The following is a 15,458-nucleotide window of genomic DNA, read 5'->3' as shown; positions in this document are numbered from 1 at the left end:
TGCCCCAGGTTTTATCCAGAACAGAGAGGCAGACTGCCGACAGACACTGAGAGGATGCTATTGCTTTGTGCGGTTGCTATTATGAGTGAGGGAGTGCTCTCTGTCTGCTGCTGCCAGTGACGTATGGATGGGACTTGACTGGGGACCCATCCTGAGCCGGAGACAAAGCAGCAGGGGCCTGGCACTGACTTTGCCATAAAAGAGGCCTCTGGGAGTGAAGGACAGGGGGTGGGAAGTGGTGAGCTGGGACTAGGCAGATGAGAAAAGACAGGTACAGAGCTCATCATCCTCCCAGGTGGGCACTTCGTGGGGAAGTCAGATGGGGAGGTGGTGCAGCTCTAATGGCCCTCCCATGTGGTTCAACAGATGCCTGCAACTTTCCTCTTCCTTCTCACTTGTCACTGTATCCTGGAGACAAAGACAACGGGGATGTTATATCCCCCTGCCTGCTTCTCCTTATCCACCCCTCCATCTCTTCTACTCTTCTACACCTCTTTAGCTGCTTTACTTGCTGCACAAACCCCTGTGAGATGCTACAGTCTTGCTAACAAACAGCTTAGCCACCCCACCCTCCTGTAGCTACCCCTGGCCTCCTGCCTGCTACACACAACAGCAGAAACAGCAGAGCCCACAGCAGGACAGGAGACAAATGCTGACTATAGCTTTTTACTGCAGATAGTCATTGGGTAACCAAGTGTTGTAATTATCTCTCTGTATTTCTTTTTAATTTATTGCCGATGATTAAATGATTTATCGGAGGAGCTCTCTATTTAAAGTCCAGTTATTAGGGAGGTAAGAGTGCAACAGTTCATATTAAATGTTGCAGTCATACCAAAGACCAAAGGACACGCTGTCAGTAAGCACAAGCACGCTGCACTCACACAGGTTCCACCCCTCCACTAAAAATAAAATCTGTAAATCACCATGTTTTGGTGACAGGAAAAATGTTGCTATTCCTGTAGCATGAAGCACCAGGGTACTGTATTCCATTACTGCTCAGTCAGCCAGTTGAGACACTTGAGGTACAGTAGCTGCTGTATCACTTCTCTCATCCTGTATTCTCTTGTCCTGTATTATTTAATTCATTTGCTCCTCAACCAGCTGGATCAGTCATATAACTGGGCTATACCTTTTTAATGTCTCTGATCTGGATAGAACGAACAGTAAGTCTGTTAAGTCATGACCAACCTGCCACCTCTGAGAGGACTGCAACCTGGTGCCTTACATGCTGTTGGGCCTTTGGCTAATCGCTGCCAGGTGCAGGCAAATTGAAAGAAGATGGGTTATCGGCCAAAACAGACCGTGTCAGTGTCCCCTCCCACATGGCAGAGAGGTATGTGGGTAGTGTGACCCGGCTGGCAGGTGCAATGCAGCATCTGCAGTTTAAAATGCACAGCAGACGTCTCAGTAACAGCATGTCACCATGTGCAATATGGGTCAAGTTCACAAGGTGGCACAACCACATACACTTTAGTCACACAGGTGATTATAAACTCACTTGTAACATACATTATATGTAAACAGTTTTTGTGCAAAAGTGCAAATTTTGCAAAGGTGTTGTGGCTAAGATCCCCAGTCTGTTAAACCTACTGTGGAAATAAATGAGTTCATTTCTGAAGAACAATAACGATGTCGTCATTGAGTCGCTGCATTAAAAGAGCATCTGATAATCTGTTTTTATTAAAGTAATTACAATCAAGCCACATTCTGAATATTAGCCCGCTCAGCCCCATTCTCTATAAGGAGGTCTGTGTGCTTGTATCTGTGTGATTGCATTCATGTTTGCTATGTTAGTGTCTGTGTTTCTTTATTTGAGTAAAGCTGAAAATTAAGCAGTTCCCAGGCAAGCGAAATCTTATTAGGCACGTGGAGAGGCTCTCTCCAGCAGGGTGAAGACGGTGAGACAAAAACAGGCAAATAACCTCAAGTCGACTTGTGTCCATCAACAGAAACACAAGCCACCGTTTGTAGTAAAACATTGTCTAAATTTGGAAAAGTATCTGCCCTGTTTGACAAAAACATCCTGCAATCAAAGTCAACTGAGCAGATTTGTCCTGATGAATAAATTAATGAATTGATTTATAATAAGAAAATATCAATGAGGATATTTTCCAATAATGGGGACATTTTGTGGTTAGCACTGTTGCTTTAGACCAAAGTCTTGTTTGTTGTCCTGAGTGGGATTTCTGGCTTTCTCCCAGAGGTGTTAGGGTCCCTGGGTCGTTGACCCAGTGTTTTGTGTTTTTGGTTCTTTGATTTTGTTATTTCATTATATTCTAGCTTTGCTTTATGGGTTTTAGGATCATTCTTAGTTTAGGTTCTCTGGGTGGGGTTGGTTAGAGTTTTAGTGTTCTGGTTTTCTGTCTGTGTTCCATAGTTGCTGTCTTCCCTGTCTGCTGTATCCCCACATCCAGTCAGTGTTTGTGTCTGCCCTGGTCCCACGTCTCTGTTCCCTCTGTAGTGCCTGCATGTGAGTCTGTGTTATGTGTTTCCTGTTTTACTTTGAAGGTCTCTGTCTTATCTCAGTGTGTTCAGGTTACGCTTCTTTGGTCTCGTCAGTTCTGATTTGTCCCAGCTGTGTTTCCCTCCTGTTACTCATTCCCTGATTGCTCCCTCTGTGTATTTAAGCCCTGTGTTTCTCTGTGTGGCGATCTACCGTTTACTTTGCTGTGTGTTTTGTCAATCCGCTGGTGTTAGTTTGTTTTTTTGAGTTTTTCCAGTTATGTTATGTTTGTGTTCAGCATTAAAGCTGTTTTGGTTTAAGTTCTGTCTCCGGAGTCTGCACCTTGGGTCCTATTCCTGCCTGCACACAGCCACACCTAACAGAAGATCGCGACCAGAACATGGACCCTGCAGACTCCTTTTTCTCAGAGTTCAACGGCGAGATGGAGCGGCTGGTGAGCCTGCTCGACCGCATCGCCCAGTCCCCGGATTTAAGGACCATGGCAGTGGGGCTGAGCGCGGTGGAGGCCATCATTCGGCATAATCCCCGGCTTAGCCAGTTTGCTAAGGACACTGAGTTGGGGAACACCATAACTGCCTGGAGAAAGCAAGTCAGGGCTAGTGAGCTTGCTCTCTCCCTCACTACATTTTCCCCACCGCTGCCGCAGGGCAACGCACACTCTGCCTCATCGCCACTGCAGGCTTCCTCCCCTTCCTCACACCAGCTGGGACCTTGTTCGCCTGTCCGTTCGCCTGCCTTTTTCCTGGCAGCTGTGTGGTCGGAGGATGAGGAGGAGGTCTCCGTTTCTCCACCGGTTCCTGTTCCCTCATCTAAAAGGAAGCGACGCCACCGTTGCTCCTCACCTCGGTCATCCGTTCAGCTTCCTGTCTCCGCTGGAGGGTCCGAGGAACCGCTTCAGCCACCTGTCTCCGCTGGAGGGTCCGAGGAATCGCTTCAGCCGTCTCTTCCTGCTGGAGGGCCCGAGGAGCCCGTTCAGCCTCACGCCTCGTCAGCTGGAGGGCCCGAGGAGCCCGTTCAGCCTCACGCCTCGTCAGCTGGAGGGCCCGAGGAGCCCGTTCAGCCTCACGCCACGTCAGCTGGAGGGCCCGAGGAGCCCGTTCAGCCTCACGCCACGTCAGCTGGAGGGCCCGGGGAGCCCGTTCAGCCTCCTGTCTCTGCTGGAGGGTCCGAGGGGCCCGTTCAGCCTCCTGTCTCTGCTGGAGGGTCCGAGGGGCCCGTTCGGCCACCTGTCTCTGCTGGAGGGTCCGAGGGGCCCGTTCGGCCACCTGTCTCTGCTGGAGGGTCCGAGGGGCCCGTTCGGCCACCTGTCTCTGCTGGAGGGTCCGAGGAACCGCTTCAGCCACCTGTCTCCGCTGGAGGGTCCGAGGAACCGCTTCAGCCACCTGTCTCCGCTGGAGGGTCCGAGGAATCGCTTCAGCCGTCTCTTCCTGTTGGAGGGCCCGAGGAGCCCGTTCAGCCTCACGCCACGTCAGCTGGAGGGCCCGAGGAGCCCGTTCAGCCTCACGCCTCGTCAGCTGGAGGGCCCGAGGAACCCGTTCAGCCTCACGCCACGTCAGCTGGAGGGCCCGAGGAGCCCGTTCAGCCTCACGCCACGTCAGCTGGAGGGCCCGGGGAGCCCGTTCAGCTTCCTGTCTCCGCTGGAGGGTCCGAGGAGCCCGTTCAGCCACCTGTCTCCGCTGGAGGGTCCGAGGAACCGCTTCAGCCACCTGTCTCCGCTGGAGGGTCCGAGGAATCGCTTCAGCCGTCTCTTCCTGTTGGAGGGCCCGAGGAGCCCGTTCAGCCTCACGCCACGTCAGCTGGAGGGCCCGAGGAGCCCGTTCAGCCTCACGCCACGTCAGCTGGAGGGCCCGGGGAGCCCGTTCAGCCTCACGCCACGTCAGCTGGAGGGCCCGGGGAGCCCGTTCAGCTTCCTGTCTCCGCTGGAGGGTCCGAGGAGCCCGTTCAGCTTCCTGTCTCCGCTGGAGGGTCCGAGGGGCCCGTTCAGCCTCCTTTCTCCGCTGGAGGGTCCGAGGGGCCCGTTCGGCCACCTGTCTCCGCTGGAGGGTCCGAGGGGCCCGTTCGGCCACCTGTCTCCGCTGGAGGGTCCGAGGAACCGCTTCAGCCACCTGTCTCCGCTGGAGGGTCCGAGGAATCGCTTCAGCCGTCTCTTCCTGCTGGAGGATCCGAGGGGCCAGTTCAGCCTCCTGTCTCTGCTGGAGGGTCCGAGGGGCCCGTTCAGCCACCTGTCTCCGCTGGAGGTTCCAAGGAACCGCTTCAGCCGTCTCTTCCTGCTGGAGGATCCGAGGGGCCCGTTCAGCCTCTTGCCTCGTCAGCTGGGGGTCCGGGAGGACCCAGCCAGCACGTCCCAGTGTCTGCTGATGGTTCTGGCGAGGCCGTTCAGCCACCACCGGCTCCACCGCCTGGTCCGGCCTCCGAGTCTGCAGTTCCGTCTGGTCCGGCCCCCCGAGTCTGCAGCTCCGCCTGGTCCGGCCCCCCCAAGTCTGCAGTTCCGCCTGGTCCGGCCCCCCGAGTCTGCAGCTCCGCCTGGTCCGACCTCAGCCTCTGCAGCTCCGCCTGGTCCGGCCTCAGCCTCTGCAGCTCCGCCTGGTCCAGCCTCAGCCTCTGTAGCTCCGCCTGGTCCGGCCTCCGAGTGTTCAGCTTCGTCTGCTCCTGAGGTCTCCATGCTGTCTGTTCCTGCACGTCCTGTCCGGCCTGCTCGTCCTGCACGTCCTGTCCGGCCAATGACTGGACGTCATTGCCGTCATGGACGGCCCCCTGAACTACGTCGCCGTCGGTGCCTCCCGCCCGGCCGGCCTCCTGACCTGCTCCGCCGCCGGTGCCTCCCGCCCGGTCGGCCTCCTGACCTACTCCGTCGCCGCCGGTGTCTCCTGCCTGCCCGGCCCCCTGAACTGTTTTCTGGGCTCTTGGGCCGTCAGCCTCCGGGCCGGCCCCCTGAACTGCCCGGGTTTGGACTATTGTGCTGTCAGCCTCCGGGCCGGCCCCCTGAACTTTTTGTGAACTGTTTTTCCTGGCCGCCTGCGCCTGTCGTGAGCCTGTTTTTTGTTCTGTTGCTTTCCGGGCTCCAGTGTTTGCACTTTTTTTTGTTTCTGGCTCAATGTGTTTCATTTGTTTCGTGCCCTCCGTCCTGTTTTCCCCCACCGCCCACCCTGGTTGGGTTGCTTTTCTTTTTTGTTTTTGGTGTTCTGGTTTGGGCTGTCTGGAAGCCAGCCCTTAAGGGGGGGGTACTGTTAGGGTCCCTGGGTCGTTGACCCAGTGTTTTGTGTTTTTGGTTCTTTGATTTTGTTATTTCATTATATTCTAGCTTTGCTTTATGGGTTTTAGGATCATTCTTAGTTTAGGTTCTCTGGGTGGGGTTGGTTAGAGTTTTAGTGTTCTGGTTTTCTGTCTGTGTTCCATAGTTGCTGTCTTCCCTGTCTGCTGTATCCCCACATCCAGTCAGTGTTTGTGTCTGCCCTGGTCCCACGTCTCTGTTCCCTCTGTAGTGCCTGCATGTGAGTCTGTGTTATGTGTTTCCTGTTTTACTTTGAAGGTCTCTGTCTTATCTCAGTGTGTTCAGTTTACGCTTCTTTGGTCTCGTCAGTTCTGATTTGTCCCAGCTGTGTTTCCCTCCTGTTACTCATTCCCTGATTGCTCCCTCTGTGTATTTAAGCCCTGTGTTTCTCTGTGTGGCGATCTACCGTTTACTTTGCTGTGTGTTTTGTCAATCCGCTGGTGTTAGTTTGTTTTTTTGAGTTTTTCCAGTTATGTTATGTTTGCGTTCAATAGTGATGGCCAAATGAAGCTTTCCGAAGCACTGAAGCTTGTATTGAAAAACGGTTCATTACTCGAAGCTTTTCAACACAGTCCTCTCCGGTGACATCTGGTGGTGAAAATTTTGAAGAGCAGCTTGAATCTGCAAAATAAAACGGACTGCTCAATTATCACTGCTCACTCAAGAGTGGAGTTCTCTCTGATATTGGGCCACCGTTCCGTTGCTTTGAACATGTAATTGGTTTTGTTTTCTCGATTGGGGGGCTGAAAAAAATGTAATGCGTATCTGCGTAATACATTTTGATCAATAAACTTTCCCTATTTAAACATGCACTATGGTGTGGCCTTTCTTTGCTCATAACTCCTTGATGTTGGTAAATACAATAAGTGAGCAATATATATAATATACATATGAGAATGCACAGCACATTATGGAGTATGCCCCTGCTGTGAAGTCCTGCCTCCATCTACTTGTCGTTTAATCACTGGACAGCTGGACAGGTTCATACAAAATATTAGATTAGGCCAATTGTCCTATACATATTTTTGACCTAGGGGTGGGATTGATTGTGAACTGGAAAGGGAAAATGCTTAGGGAGCTGAGTACGGCTGCATCGTCACTGATTTGTAGAATCATTTTTGATTCGATACAGGATCCGATTCAATTTGATTGGAATCTGGAAAGTTTTGCCTCAGTCAGAAATATTACAATTCTGATCATTTAACAGTATATATCCATAATTTCGTATCTATTAAAAGAAAGCTGACACATGTGAGACTTAATTAGAGATGTAAACAGAGAGTTATGAAACCTGCAGCTGCAGAAGCCAGCGGGGAAAAAAAAGAGGCAAACACAGCGCGGACCCGACGACGCACCAAAATCTGACTCTGACGCGTCGGGTCCGCGCTCTGTGTTCACGTTTGTATGCAGAATCCGTAAACCTGCTCCCAGTTACTGTTTTAGCTGTATGGTGTTTGACGACATGTTGTGAGGTTTAACCTGAGATGCTGGCGTTTCAGGCATAATAACGTTAATTTACAAATCGACACGGGATTTTAATGAATCAATATCACTTTATTCAATTTAGCATGGATTGTAATCAGAAAGGCGATAATCAAAACCCACCCCTAATCAAGAACTTGCAAAGTAAAAACATGATCTATGTAAGGTAGCCCTTTTGTTATTTACATTTAAAAAGAGGATTAGTGTTACTGTGCGCTGGCTGAGTCTGTTTCTTTTCTTAGAAATAGTTTCTCCTGCCCTGGAGAAAATCCACTTGCATGGAACAGAAGAGGAGTGCAGGAACTACACTGCAAGTTGGTAGATATGCAGGTATTCCTGGGTCCTGCAGACTATCACCTAACAACAATAAACAAAATGATTTTCTAAACTGTAGCAATGTAATGTACGTATAGTGTCAAATACATTGTTGTAGTCTTCATTAGCTTTAATTCACATGGAAGTGTTCCTAAAGTCATATGCTGTAATGATATTTACATTATGAAAACATGATTTTGGACATTTCAAGTTTTTCACTTCGGCAGATAAAATGAATTGAGCAAAATCAACTCAAAATATTCCCACACGCCAGAACGTCCTCTCTTCCTCGCTGGCTCCATATCTGTCAGTGGAATGATCACCTCGTCGCTATCTGTCACCATCAACACACTCCACGAATCCCGTGGATGATTCACTTCCTTATATCCGTTTGAATCAGGTACCGAAGCAGTTACGTGCGTAATGAAGCTTCGGACGTCACTGGTCACGTGACTTTTGCCAAACGAAGCAAGCCTCGACACAGTGCTTCTGAACCAGTGTGTTGTTTTTTTCGACACACGCTCCGGAGCGTCAGCTTCAAGCGGGCCATCACTAGCGTTCAGCATTAAAGCTGTTTTGGTTTAAGTTCTGTCTCCGGAGTCTGCACCTTGGGTCCTATTCCTGCCTGCACACAGCCACACCTAACAAGAGGTTCGGTTAATTACCAGTTTTAAATAGACTGAAGGTGTGAGGTGCTACCTGTCTACCTGCCCCTCCTCTCACCCCTCGACAGCTGGGATACGCCGCAGCTCCTCCAAACCCTGAATTGGATAAGCCTTTAAAGCAAACCAGTGAATATTTTCTAATGTTTAAGTTGTAACGTATGTCATAAAATAGCAAATAAAAGCAAAATCAAAGACAAACATGAAATTAAATGGCACTATGTGATATGATTTCATGATATGATCTGAGGCTAACAAAGTGTGATGAGTCAGATTTCTAAAAACGAAAGATTGTGACAAAAAGCTGCTGAACTCTCTTCAAACACATAATATTTATTTTACTTCAATATTATATTGTTGTGATTTATATGTTTGTGTGGGGTGTTCGATGGTTGTGGAGGCTGACCTACTACTTCATATTTGTGTCAACTGTGCTGGCCCGTCGGGACCACCTACATGTATAATCCTCCCATGCACTATAATACAATCTTCACCATTTCATGTACTGTAATAACCACAAACAGATATACAAGAGCTTCCTGTCTGCCTCCTTTATCAGACAGACTGTCACAGAAAACACCAGAATTGGGCCACGGGTCATTTTTCTGTGGCCTTGATCGGGGGTTGATGGGGCTGTGGTGGAATTATTATACTTCCCCATCGTGGCACCGACAGATAAACCCCTCACTGTTTGAAATTAATCCAACATACAGACTGAATGCTTGCTACCCGTTGCACCCTTGTTGAATGCCTCAACACAGAAAGAAATCCCAAAGATTTTAACTGTAACTAAAATAAAATGTTATGTGGTCATAAAAGCTCTGTGATTCAGTCAGAAAATAGTCTTTTTTAAACATTTTGCGTTGCTATTTCTTCACCTCTCTTAATCTTTTGAGCTGCAGTGAGACACATAGTCAACAGCCAAAAGTACTCCTGCAGGTCTAACTGTTCTTCGCACTGCATCGCTGTGCAGCTATTCTCTGAAAACCATTAAAAACACGCTGGAAGTCTTTTCTGTTTGTGAAATTTTAAAAGGCCAGGAAACCGATTGTACTGATGCCCTACAACTACAAGAATAAAAACACAAAACATATTCTAGCTCAGTAACAGTCGATAGCCTGGCTGGGTTTAGTCTCATCAACATTGATTGGATCCAGCTTTGGATACTCCGAGCTCTGTTGTTCTGTTCACATCAAAACTAAATATTTTGGAGATATTCAATGCATTCAAGTTAAAAGTCATGATGTCTCTACAGCAGTTCTACTGATACAATCTCTAGTAAGACACCATAGCCTATATTTATCTTATTCTTTCTAAATTAATATAGAGCTGGAAGTCTTACCTCATGAATTATTCTTTCATCTAAGATCTGTGGCATTCCTTCCCTGGAATGAGCCCTGACCCAGGGCCCCATGTCTGGCTCAGACCGCTGCACTGTTATTTCAATAAACCCAATAAGATTAAATTAATTGGCCTGCTTGTGAGGCAGCTGAGGCGTAAAATGTTTGCAGGTGCATGTGTGTGTCAGAGTTCAGCTCTATAATCAAAATGTGTGTGTGTGATATGTTTCACTGCTAAATATGTTTACAACACCGCAGGATTTACCCCCTGTCGTGTGCGGTGCGGGCGCTGACCTAAATGCCCCAGACTCTGCCCTGCCAGGTTTGAGAACCTGAGGATGGAGTCGGCGCGCTTGTGCCATCAGACCTGTGTGAGTGATGATGGCCTGACATCTCTGGCAGCCCTGTGACCACAAACCTTGTCTACAAATGGGTCTAATGTTGCGCCAAGTAAGCTATAATCTCCAGGCAACACAGCATTTAATTTTCCATTTTCAGCTTTCCTAGAAACCATCCCCTCCTTTACTTTCTAATCATCAGTTGGCAAGCTAAGTTATGGTAACCCACCAACCAGCCAACCTTTTTGCGTCCCAGTGGTGGGACAAAGTTGAGCCTTATCACCTAGGTAAGATCAACTGTCCACTTCTGACCCCAAAGTACTTACTCTCCTGTCACCTACCACAACAAGCCTTTGCACCACCCGGGTACGAAGCAGCCAATGTTTGAGCTAGACAAAGACAGACAATATACAGCCTTCAAAGTGTATCATTAGCACAAATTGCAGGATTTAATCTCATGGCTCGCATGATGGATGCAAACAATGAAGAATGAAACATTCATTGAGTCCTTCCCCATTTCTACAGGTGTATACTGACACACTCTGGCTAGCACAGGCGTGGCTTAAAGGTAAATCCTGATTAATGTGATCCTGATTATGTAATACAATTACAAGCTTTCATGAGAGGAAGTGCAATTATAATTACATAAATGATCATCATAGTAAAAGACACAAATACTTATTATTAGTGGGGGGGTTTTAAAACACTTTTCATTTTCAGCCAACAGTGAAGTTTGAATTTGCTGCTTCAATCAAAACTGTGCAAAACTACTAGATGATTTAAAGTAGTCACATCTCATATTCTTAGATATTGCATTATACTGTAAAACTGTGTAGGAATCAGTGAACCAATCGCAACAAATGTGTCCTTTTATATAACGATATTTTAGATTAGACCAGATTACACAACAATTCTCCTGAGCCTATGGAGATGGAACGAAAGGGTGTGATGGGGGAGGACGTTGGCATACCCTGCAGCTCGGTACTGCATGACTCACTGTTAAAGGAAAACAGACACTTCATGCAACTAAACCAGACACTCATTAACTAAACTCCCTGGGTGGCTGTTTACACAGCATTCTTTGTAGATCCAATTAATGTTTATCGGCCGAGGAGTGTTCTGGCCTCTTGATCCTCTCCGGGGCAGCATCGCTACACCTCCTCACCATTGTGAAATTTAGCCGTGACATGGTGGCCTAACCAGGATCACACCTTGGCAGTATGAGACCTGCCCAGCTTGCAGGAACCAGTGGGAGGAATAGCAATCGCTGGCAGAAATGAAAATGTTGCTATGGCTGGAACTATTTTGGTGATCATGGAGATTCACATGTTGACACGAGTGAGAGCCATGTGACAAACAAGCCGCAGGCCGTTCAGTTGGCACACACAACATCGAGGGAACACAGTGCAGGAAAGCAGATCCGCAAACACGCTCGGAATGAGAAACAAGAAACGATCGTTTGATTAGGACATGATTAGAATTAAGCTCATCGTACTTCAGATGTAATTTACGCGCAGAGTCAACTTTGCAGTAAAGTGACAGTGTGAACTCTGTGCTCACTGACATCGATATCAGCCTGTCATTCAGAAGAGGTGAACCCTATGTCTCTCTAAATGACCGGCTTTTATTCAGGGGTCCGGTGTCATCAAGGAACAAAGCAGTGATGAGAAACTCTATCAGGGGCAAGGTTCATTAGAATAATAGGGTGGCACACTCCTTATTCCACATTCTGTGGAGGTGGCTGACCAGGTGCAATGCAGTGAAGCATGTCAAGAAGTGCAAGAAATATAATCAAGGTCTTAATCTAACGTAGTCTGCTACTGTGTTTTTATACAAGCTTTTATAAAACTTTTATGCAGGCATTTCAGTGCTAAATTTAAACTGCAGATCTGCTATTCCAATTACACTATTTAATGTTACAACTTTATTCAGCTAATTCATGAGCCATGGGGTAAGAAATCTCTTAACATAGAGATGTGCACGTGCATGAAGCTCCCAGTATAAGGCAAACATTGAGCTTCAGTAACGGGATGAATGTCCATATGTAAGTCATATATGTCCAAGTACATGCATGAGTCACTGTGAGATATAAAAAGCATTCTTAAATGATCAAGTGGACTTGAGCAGTGAGTCATAATATACGAAAGCTGCAAACTTGAAAAGACACTGCCTGCTCCAGTCTCAGCAAGCATCTGTTGAGAGCAGCTGCTTGCGTCCGTATTTTGCAATGACGCAAATGCTTCGCATCGATAGCCTAACTTAGAAAACCAGAAAAATCTTTTGAACTGACACCCTAACCATCCATGGCAGCTTCAAATGATGCCTCAGCTACCACTCTATCAAATATCTCACTGATGATCAAAGATTTTTCAGCCTTCTTATGTTGGGCATCTTTTAGCTCAACAACCTGTGGGGAGTTCTATTGCTAATTAATAAGGATATCTGTTTGAGGGCCTTTTTTAAGTGTTGGGATCAAAGAATAAGAGGAGCCATGATAGGATTAAACAAGGATGCGTTTAGCTGACCCATTCTGCAGTATGCAGTAATCCACATGGAAGACACAAACCGAGCTTGGCTTGGTTGTGCTGTTTTAAGTGACGATGGGCTTTCTTATTGCTGTGATTTGGCCCTCTCCACAGGTCATTAAATTCCCACTCTCTCAAACCCAACACACACACATGCAATATCAATCTGGTGTCCCCAATTCCCCAAATTCATATGTTCTCTCGTTTGTTTCTCCACCTTGCTCATCTATTTTCTTTATCAAAATATCCCTGCTTTACTTAAAAATAGTCTGAATGACGCTGAACCCAGGATGCTTTACAGAAAGACAACAGTGAGCATGATCTTTGTTGCATTAAAGGATGCAGTAATTTCTCCTCCACTGGTCTTTGTCCACTATTGGCAAAGAGGTCCAAACTGTATTAAAAGTTTAATCAACAGTAACTATAAAAGTGTCCGATAGGAGCTCAGCGAGGGAGGTCTCAGGTGCTTTGAAACACACTAATCCCATCATGCAGAAGGGAGGGGGTGGGCGAATCAGTCCACCCCTGCATGAATGTGTCCTTGCAGGGCACAGTTTAAAGCTGTGGAACCTTCCAGGAAGAAGAGATGATGGGGTTAACACAGGTGTCCGCGCGGAAAGCTTCAGATATGGGACGCGTGTAACGTCATAGCTATTCGCCATCGAGTAGTTTTGCTCTTCCCAGCAAATGGGAATAGAGCACATCTCTCAGATGCTTCCATGGTGCAGGCCAAGAACTTTACAAGGGAGAGCATGTTCCCCAATAAATCACTTCTGCTGAGAGCACACAATCACCCAAATAACATTTATTTAATGGCCTGCAGATGAACTCGGGGTGTTTGGTTACTTGGAGGCCTTCCGTCACCCCACAAAACCTTGGCAACAACACTAACTTATGTAATACATTAAGCTTTCATGATGGCACAATTAAAAGAAAAAACCCCTCTCAAGATTTAGTATACAGTTGAAATAATAAAGCACAGTGGTAAGACGAATTGCTGTTTCCATACCTTGATCAGAAGGGGAAATGTGCATTTTCTCTCCTTTAAAAGCTTATCCAGCTTATTTTTGGGGCCGTTTCTGTTCAAAGAAAAAAAAGATAATAGTATAACAACATAAACCTGCTGCTTTATCAACTGCAGATTAAACTACTCTTCAGTTATGCCAACGCATATTGATTCATCTTTCAGAAGCATAAGTCTTGCACTAATTATTGTCATCCTTGTTGCCAACATTACATCTGCATGCGGTTTCAGACTGAAACCACATGCAGATGTAATGTTTGCATACTGTGAAGTTTGTTTTTTCTTACAGCAGACACAGACGCGGACTCTTCCTCAGCAGCTTACTGCACTGTTAACCTTTGCTGTATTTTTCACAGTAAAATACCACAAAATGCCCAGTAACTTACCTGAAAACATTTCTACAGTTAATTACTGTAATTTGCTTTGCATTATGGGTATATTAAGGTTATTTACATTTACTTACTGTATTTTTTTAAATTGCGGTAGTAGTTATACCTACCGTTAACACATTAGCAGTAGTGCTACTGTATTATGTGATTTGAATGGTTCATCATACTGTTTGTGTATTTTTACTCTTTCAGTGGTTGGTTGCAATAGTGCATTACATTTTAACTCTTTCACTGCCAACCATTTCCAGATTTTCCTCTAACCTATGCCATTTGTCAGTATGATACCAGTGAAAGTATTATGGTTTTGACTTTTTAGGGGACTTGCCTGTGTGTAAGGTTCAAGAATTCTGATCATCTAATCTGCTGCATGCAGTTGTATGCACATGCACAGCTGCTGCAAATGTGTGCTTGCCACTGCGTTGCCAAAGGCGAACTTCAGTCAGTGGAGAATATTGTAATAATTTGGCGGAGGCTTCTCAGTCGAGCAGTAACTGAATTGCTCATTTACTGAACGTGCAACATGTACAGAACTCTTCTGGGAACTAGTCAACCCAACTTAGTGAAACACACACTGAATGCATGCTGGCCCCGCCCACCCACCTACCTCTACCAACCACCACTCCATATCCTGACTGACATGACCTGTGATCCAGTGATTGACAGGAGAGGAAAGACAGTCCAACTTTGTTAACTCTTCATTACGATATGCTCGAGAGGACAAAAGATTTTGCACCTGTTATTGTTGGACCTCTGTGTGGAAACTGCAAACGGGACGTCATAAGGTAATGCAAAGGACTCTCCTACCTAACATACTCGTTTATTAATTCTTAAGAGCATATATATTTTTTGTGTGTGGGGGGAGGGGGCTTAAAATCGGTGTTAGCTTGGTCGAAATAGCACATTAGCTGAATTATTCTGGAAAAAATAGGTTGTGTGTGTTTTTTTCTTTTCTTATTTAAATATATATTTAGATATATATATTTTCCACGGGGAGGGGCGAAGAACACAGGCGCAACGACAGTCTTTGTCTTTTTCCCGCCGAGTGTGGTGCATTGTCCTCCTGCGCTTCTGTTCTATGACTATTGAGAAGCTGGCCATGCTAACAGTGGGACATTTAGCTTCAGCTAAAGCAGCAGGTAAAAATACACATTTAATGAGAATAAAGAAAGACAACTTTTTTTGGAAATTTAGAGACTGCTAAAACAATCTTATCCAGTTTTGAGCTTGCTCATGTAGGTTAGGTTAGCCTGCTTTATTTAATTTTGTGTGAGCTGCAGTACACAACACTAAAAAGTTAATATAACATTAGGTTGGTGGCATGAGGAACTCCAACCTAAGTTTAATATTTATTATTTTTTTAAGTGGGAAGGGGAGCATGTTTTTTTTCCTTTAATACAACGTCTTCCAGGGTCTTTTTCATAGGAAAACCGTGCAACGTCTGTGTTAGGTTGGTCAAAAGAGCAATTAGTTGAATTATTCTTGAAAAGATGGGTTGTGTGTTTTTTTTCTTTTATTTACTTATGTAAATATATTTTTCAAGGGTTAAATAAATGCAACATTAAATTAACAATTGTCTCTCTGTCTTTTCCCGCCCATTGTGGTGCATTGCTGTTCTCCTGCCCTTGCTGGCTGCGCTGACAGTGTGATG

This window comes from Diplotaxodon limnothrissa, linkage group LG7, assembly GCF_057381915.1.
Source record: "Diplotaxodon limnothrissa isolate DT_005_m linkage group LG7, D_limnothrissa_male_GT1.1, whole genome shotgun sequence".
NCBI lineage: Eukaryota > Metazoa > Chordata > Actinopteri > Cichliformes > Cichlidae > Diplotaxodon > Diplotaxodon limnothrissa.
The sequence above is the reverse complement of the archived record's forward strand: the minus strand, read 5'-3'. Positions refer to the sequence as shown.